Source organism: Odocoileus virginianus, chromosome 27, assembly GCF_023699985.2.
Source record: "Odocoileus virginianus isolate 20LAN1187 ecotype Illinois chromosome 27, Ovbor_1.2, whole genome shotgun sequence".
Taxonomy (NCBI): domain Eukaryota; kingdom Metazoa; phylum Chordata; class Mammalia; order Artiodactyla; family Cervidae; genus Odocoileus; species Odocoileus virginianus.
The window spans coordinates 1,560,919-1,567,764 of record NC_069700.1 but is presented as its reverse complement, the minus strand read 5'-3'; the positions used below and the strand labels follow the sequence as shown (position 1 = coordinate 1,567,764).

The 6,846-nt window shown below is 49.6% G+C and overlaps 1 long non-coding RNA gene across 1 annotated transcript; it reads left to right on the top strand.

Moving 5' to 3' along the window:
* Window positions 1-588: 588 nt before the first annotated feature.
* On the top strand, window positions 589-6,500 carry LOC110124616 (uncharacterized). Its single transcript, XR_011484014.1, has 3 exons — window positions 589-1,146; window positions 1,464-2,159; window positions 5,785-6,500. It is a non-coding gene; the product is annotated as an uncharacterized lncRNA (long non-coding RNA).
* The last annotated feature ends 346 nt before the right edge of the window (window positions 6,501-6,846 follow it).

The following is a 6,846-nucleotide window of genomic DNA, read 5'->3' as shown; positions in this document are numbered from 1 at the left end:
CAGATGGATAACTAAAGAAGATGTGGGGTATATTTACGTATATAAAAGATATGGTGTACGTTTGTCCCCTGGAGAATGAAATGGCACCCCACCCCAGTGTTCTTGCCTGGAGAATCCCACGGACAGAGGAGCCTGGCGGGCTACAGTCCACATGGTCACAAAGAGACCGACTTACAACTAAACAACAACACAACAGCAATGCATGTGTATATATGTTTATATGTGTGTGTGTGTATGTGTCTGTGTGTATATGTGTGTGTATGTGTATGTATACGTATGTGTGTATATGTGTACGTGTGTGCATATGTACGTGTGTATATATGTATGTGTATATATGTATGTGTGTGTACATACGTGTATATATGTACGTGCACGCACACGTATGTGTATGTGCATGTGTGTGCACGCACATGTGTGTTCACGTGTGTATGTGCATGTGTATGTATATGTGTATATATGTACATGTGTATATGTGTACATGTGTATATGTGTGCATGTGTGTGCGCATGTATGTGTATGTACGTGTGTATATGTATGTGTGTATGCACATGTGTGTGTACGTGTGTATACATATATGTATATACAATGAACACTTTTCATTCATAAAAGAGAATGAAGTATTACCTTTTGCCGCAACATGGATGGACCTAGAGATTCTCATACTAAGTGAAGTGAGACAGAAAGACAAATACTGCATACCACTTATATGTGGAATCTAAAAAAATAATGAATCTAAAAGCAAATGTGTCTAATTACAGAGCAGAAACAGACTCACAGACCTACAAAACAAATTTATGGCTATCAAAGGGGAAAGGTGGGGGAGAGAGATAAATTAGGAGTCAGAGATTAACAGATACACACTACCATATCTAAAATAGATAAGCAACAAGGATTTACTGTATAACACAGGGAACTATATTCAAAATCCTGTAAAAATCTATAATGTAAACTAACCTGAAAAAATAATATATCTATAACTGAATCATTTGCTGCATGATTATATAGTAATGTATGTACTACATCTGAAACTAACACAATATTGTAAACCAACTCTACTTCATTTTAAAAAAGAAAGAACACCGTTAAGAAGGGAAGATGCCATGAATTTGGACCCCTCGCAGGTGGGGGACCTTCGGCACAGCGACGGTAAGGCAGACGGTCCCTCCTCTACCACCTGACCCTTGCATCAGGCCCCAGAGGCTCCAGAGAAGATGGCCGGCTATTTGAGGATGTGCAGTCCGGCATCCTGACCCCTCTCCAGGCTCCAGTGGGCCCTCCACCCTCATTAGGACCAGCGGGGCACGGTCCCGGAGGCCCAGTCTCTCTCAGCACCTCTGCGGTGGGTGGGGCGGGTGCCAGCCCAGTTCACGTGGCTCCGGCGGGAGCTGATTCCCAGAGGAGCAGGGCGTGAGGTGGGCCGGTGTCCCCAGCTGCTGGGGGCTGAGTCTGATGTCTTCTTGCAGATCTGTTGCGGCTGCTGTCCGCTGTGGTCTGACGCACACGTCTGTCGCTGGGCACACGCTGTGTGGGGCTGCCCCGTGACAGGCAGGCCGTGTCCCTGGCGAGGCACGTGGCGACGTGTGCTCTGGGGAGCACCATGCGCATGTGTACGAGCCGCCTCTGGCTGCTCTGCTGTGTTCGGTGCCTGCCCCACCCCAGGGCCCTGCCCCTCATCTCCAGCTTGGAAGGATGCGTTTGCCCCAAAAAGCCCTGAAAGAACAGGAGGTCCTGTGATGAGCTGCCAACCCTCGTCCAGCTGGGTTTGGAGCCCCCCCATCACACTAGCCCTGTTCAATGTGAGGAGATGGGCTTCTACCTTCCCTGAGCTTTATCTTCAGCTTTTCAAACTGAACTCTTAAGTGATGCCCACTTGCCCCTTAATTCAGAGTGACTTGGCTGGATGTCATAAAGGATGCTTGGGGACAGGGGGAAGGACTCAAACACCAGAAACACTCACTGGACCTTATTTCATCTACTAGCATCTGAGAGGTGAGGAGACAAAAGAGGCAGACACCATTTTCCCAGCTGTGGATCTTATTACTCAGGCGACTGCTTGTTGGACTGCCTGAACACCCTGTCCTGCCCTCACAGGGCCTTGGAGATGAAAAAGACTGCTAGCGGCAACGTGGAAGGACCTAGAGACGATCATACTAAGTGAAGTAAGTCAGAGAAAGACAAATACCATGTGATATCACTTATGCGTGGAATCTCAAATAGGCCACAGATGAACTTATCTACGAAACAGGCTCACCATCTCAATGGACTTGAGCTTGAGCAAGCTGCGGGAGCGGGTGAAGGACCGGGAAGCCTGGCGTGCTGCAGTCCATGGGGTCACCAAGAGTCGGTGATGGAGCGACTGAACTGAACTGACCAAAGAGAAACAGACTCCCAGAGAAGAGACTTGTGGTTTCTGAGCGGGAAGGGGGCAGGGGAGGTGAGGAGTGGGAGTTTGGGATTAGCAGATGCAGACTGATATGTGTATACGGGTAAACAAGGACCTACTGCAAGCACAGGAACTATACTCAATGTCCAATATAAACCATAATGGGAAAGCATATGAAAAAGAACATATATGCATGTATAACTGATTTATAATTTCATGTGTGCTAAGTTGCTTCAGTCATGTCCAACTCTTTGTGACGCTATGGACTGGGGCCTGCCAGGCTCCTCCGTCCATGGGATTCTCCAGGCAAGAATACTGGAGTGGGTCACCATGCCCCCCTCCAGGGGATCTTCCCGACCCAGGGATTGAACCTGCGTCTCTTGTGTCTCCTGCAGTGCAGGCAGAGTCATTTAGCCGCCTGGGAAGCCCGTTAACTGGTTGTATATTAATATATGTGGGTCTGTTTCTGAACTCCGTTTTTCTATACTTACACCAGGTGGTGAGAGACGGTAGCATGTAGGCAGGAAGTGGGTCCTAAAGGGTCTTGGAAGCCATAGTTAGGAAGCCGTCGCGATCCGAAAGAGATCTGGAAGTAGTGCAGGTGTTTCAGAGCTGGTGGGAAGGGGGACCCAAGATGAGACATGGATGGAAGGAGGCAACGTGGAGGCGGCTTACTAATCCAAGCAAAGAGGACAGTGACCTGGCCCGGGATCGCTGGGGGCAAGAGCCCTGGAAAGACCTGAGATGCAGCTGAGAGCCACCTCTCCTGGGATGCGGAGTGAGGGGCGGAATGGGGGGTAGGAGAGGGTTGAGAAGACGATGACGCCCAGGTCCCATCGTGCGTGCGTGCTTAGTCGCTTCAGTTGTGTCCGACTCTGTGACCCTGTGGCCCGCCAGGCTCCTCTGTCCGTGGGATTCTCCAGGCAAGAAGACTGGAATGGGTTGCCAGTGCCTTCTCCAACTGTACCTGATCTTCAACTGATGACTGATGATGGCAAGTGGGACTTCAGCAGCCTGCGCACAAGAAGACCCACTGCTAAGCTGAGACCCTCTGAATGTTGTCTAGCTCTCCTGGCCCTTTAAAATGCTTACTCTTCTCACGCTGAGTGAAATGCTTACACCCTGGAGAAGCAAACGAATTATAAGGACCAATTAAAAGGCAAAAAGCCGGGATGGAATCAATGAGTCAGTGCTAGAATAATGCTAAATAATAAAATCCTTCCGGAACATGGTTTCTTAACATCTATTTGTTCTCCTGGATCTGTGTATTGGCAGGGCAGCTCCCCAGGCTGGGCTCTGGGTGGGGGTGAGGGGGGGCGCATATTGCATCAGCCATGGACCCAGCTGGGTCTGGCGGGGAGTGGGGTGGGGTGACGGTGCCCTGCTCTGTACATGCTCGCCCCAGGCTGCAGAGGCTATAGTTGCCTGGAGAAATTGCATCTCACAGAGGGCTGAACTGAGACCGTGCCTGGACACACGTGCTTTCCAGCATTTGGTCACATCCTGTCTCTTAGCATAGAAGCCCCTAAAGCAAATACTAAGGAGATCAAACCAGTCAGTCCTAAAGGAAGTCAACCCTGAAGATTCATTGGAAGGACTGATGTTGAAGCTGAAGCTCCAGTACTTTGGCCACATGATGTGAAGAGCTGACTCACTGGCAAAGACCCTGATGCTGGGAAAGACTGAGGGCAGGAGGAGAAGGGGACGACAGAGGATGGGATGGTTGGATGGCATCACCGACTCAATGGACGTGAGTTTGAGCAAACTCCGGGAGAGAGTGAAGGCCAGGGAAGCCTGGCGTGCTGCAGTCCACGGGGTCGAAAGAGTCGGACACGACTGAGCCGCTGAACAACGCCACACCTGAAACCAAAGCTCAGGGAGGCATGCTCAGCCCGCCAGGGTGACTGTGGGCGGGAAGAGACAGTTCTGGAGGGGAATCTGATCCACCATCAGGAGACAATACAAGTGTTTTCTCCCCTGTTTATTTCTTCAGGGCAAATCATTATAGCTTGTGAAACTTCTTATGGGGATAAACATACTACCTCAGGCAAGATTGCTGTGAGGTAAAGCAAAATCCAAACTCAGCAGAGTCTGGGAGGGAATTCCAACCCCGCTGAATATTCCCATCATGTCATACAAGTGAGAGGCTGCAAGGTTTGCCCTAAAAGGGCTTGCTCTTCCTTTCTAGATGTTGGGTCCAAAATTTCAGTAGCTGCTATGTGTAAGCAGTGGCGCCTGATTCGTGAGGACACGGGCCAACTCCCTCAGCCTGCAGATCACAGGCAGATCTGGCAGAAAACACATCACTCAGCCATTCATGAACTTCCACCAGATATAACTTCTGATTCAAATAACAGCATAAATATTTAACCTCTTGCTGCATGGAAGTGATTTTATATTCGGCTTCAACTGTTATCACTCATTATTTAATGATCAGAACTCTGGTTTTAACTTCCAGATTTGAAGTGAGTAACCTTCTGACACACACACATTAGCTTTAGAACTGTGCTCCAACCTGGAGGCTCTAGAGAAGTTTTCTCATAAAATCCCTCCCGACTTGCCTCTTCCTTCTGTCTTCTGTGCCAATAACACAGTTCCCTCTTCTGCAGCCCTGATGAGAGGTTTTTATAAGGGAGCGCAAAGGGTCAGTCTCAGAGAGCCTCTCGGAACAATGTTTTAAAGAGGCTTTAGGAGTGTTGCTGACCTTTTAAAGCAGGTGAGATTTCAGATAAAAATCCAGTTTACTGGCTTTTCTTTTATTTTTTTAAATATTTATTTATTTTAATTGGAGGCTAATTACTTTACAATATTGTAGTGGTTTTGGCCATACATTGACATGAATCAGCCATGGGTTTACATGTGTTCCCCATCCTGAACCCCCCTCCCACCTCCCTCCCCATCCCATCCTTCTGGGTCATCCTGTCCATAGCAGACAAATGGATGAGGAAGCTGTGGTACATATACACAATGGACTATTACTCAGCCATTAAAATGAACACATTTGAATCAGTTCTAATGAGGTGGATGAAACTGGAGCCCATTATACAGAGTGAAGTAAGCCAGAAAGAAAAACGATAGTACAGTTTACTGGCTTTTCATTTGGCGGCTGCAGCGGCCTTTGCAGGTTGACGGGGGCCGAACAGTGCTGCCCCCTACAGGTTGGGCTTCACCCTCCTGTTGCCCCCCCCCCCACCCGCCCCCTGCCTCCAGCCCCGCCCCCCCCCCCAGCCTCTGTCTACACAGCCGGCTTGGCCAGGGGCCACTGCAGGTGGCATCCTGCTTTCCACTCTCGGGCCGTCTTTGCATGAATGATGGCGTCGCTCTAATCCATGCGGTATTTCTGTGCACAGCATCCTCTCTGCCAAGCGGGACTGATCCGACTTTTCCCTCCATCTCTTCAGCAGCTCGCCCTGTATATCCTCCGAGGGGAGACGATTGCTCTCCTGCAGCAGCGCAAAAGCCCGGCACGGCCGCTTGTCACCGGAAAACTGCCCCCCGGCCCTCACCTGACCACCGCGCCCCCCGCCGTGGCCACTGTCGCGCACGGAACACCCGCGTCTCCAGCCCTGGTGCCTCCGGTTCACAGCGGACGATTTCTTCCTCTCGTGTTTTCTTCAGACGGCATTCGGAAAGCCACCATTTTAAAGCGGAATTGCATACTGATTTTTCTCACAGCTACTTCACGGGTTTCAGTCTCCCCTTTGAAAACCTCTAAAGGGCTCCCACCGGGTAAGGAGGACCTGTGAGCCCTCTCTGTGGCCTGGCCTGGTTTCTTCAAGTCCCAGAAACTTTCAAGGCTTCTTGTAACTAATTTTCCAAACTGCTCCAACTCTCCATCGGATGATGTCAAGGTGGTTTCAAGAACACTGATAAATATGTGAGCAGCGCGCCTTGGCTGCTAACTAAATTCTCTCTTAATCACAAAGCGAAAGACCAAATCGATATAATTTCTAGGGAGAATAAAACAGACCGTGAAAGGTTAGCGTTCAGCCTTGCTTAGAAACGGAGGCAATTATTTTCCTTCTGTATTGTCTGTGCAAGAACGCATGTGTGGCTGTGGTCTCGGGCGCCCATCGCCGTACCCCTCGAGGGGGCCCCGTGAGCAGTTCCGGAAACCCCCCAAGCCACACCAACGCGGAAGGCCCCAGACTCCTCCTAGGCGCAGGCACCGCTGGAGCAGAAGGGACTTCATCTAGCTGTGGGGACACGTCCCGCGCTCCTGGAAAATCTATTTCTGGCTCTAGGCTTCATTATAAATGTCAGGACACGATATAGTTATGGTTAAAAAGGCACTTTCATCAGAAGTCCCTCTTCCCAGACACTTGCAGGTTTTTGAATAAATTACCCTTTGGGATGAATTTTCTCCTCAGCATAAAGGTAAATTGGTATGGAAAGCTTAACGAAACCCAGATTTTTGTCCATTTGCCAGGATGTAATACCAGCGTAAGGGAATCGACCAATTC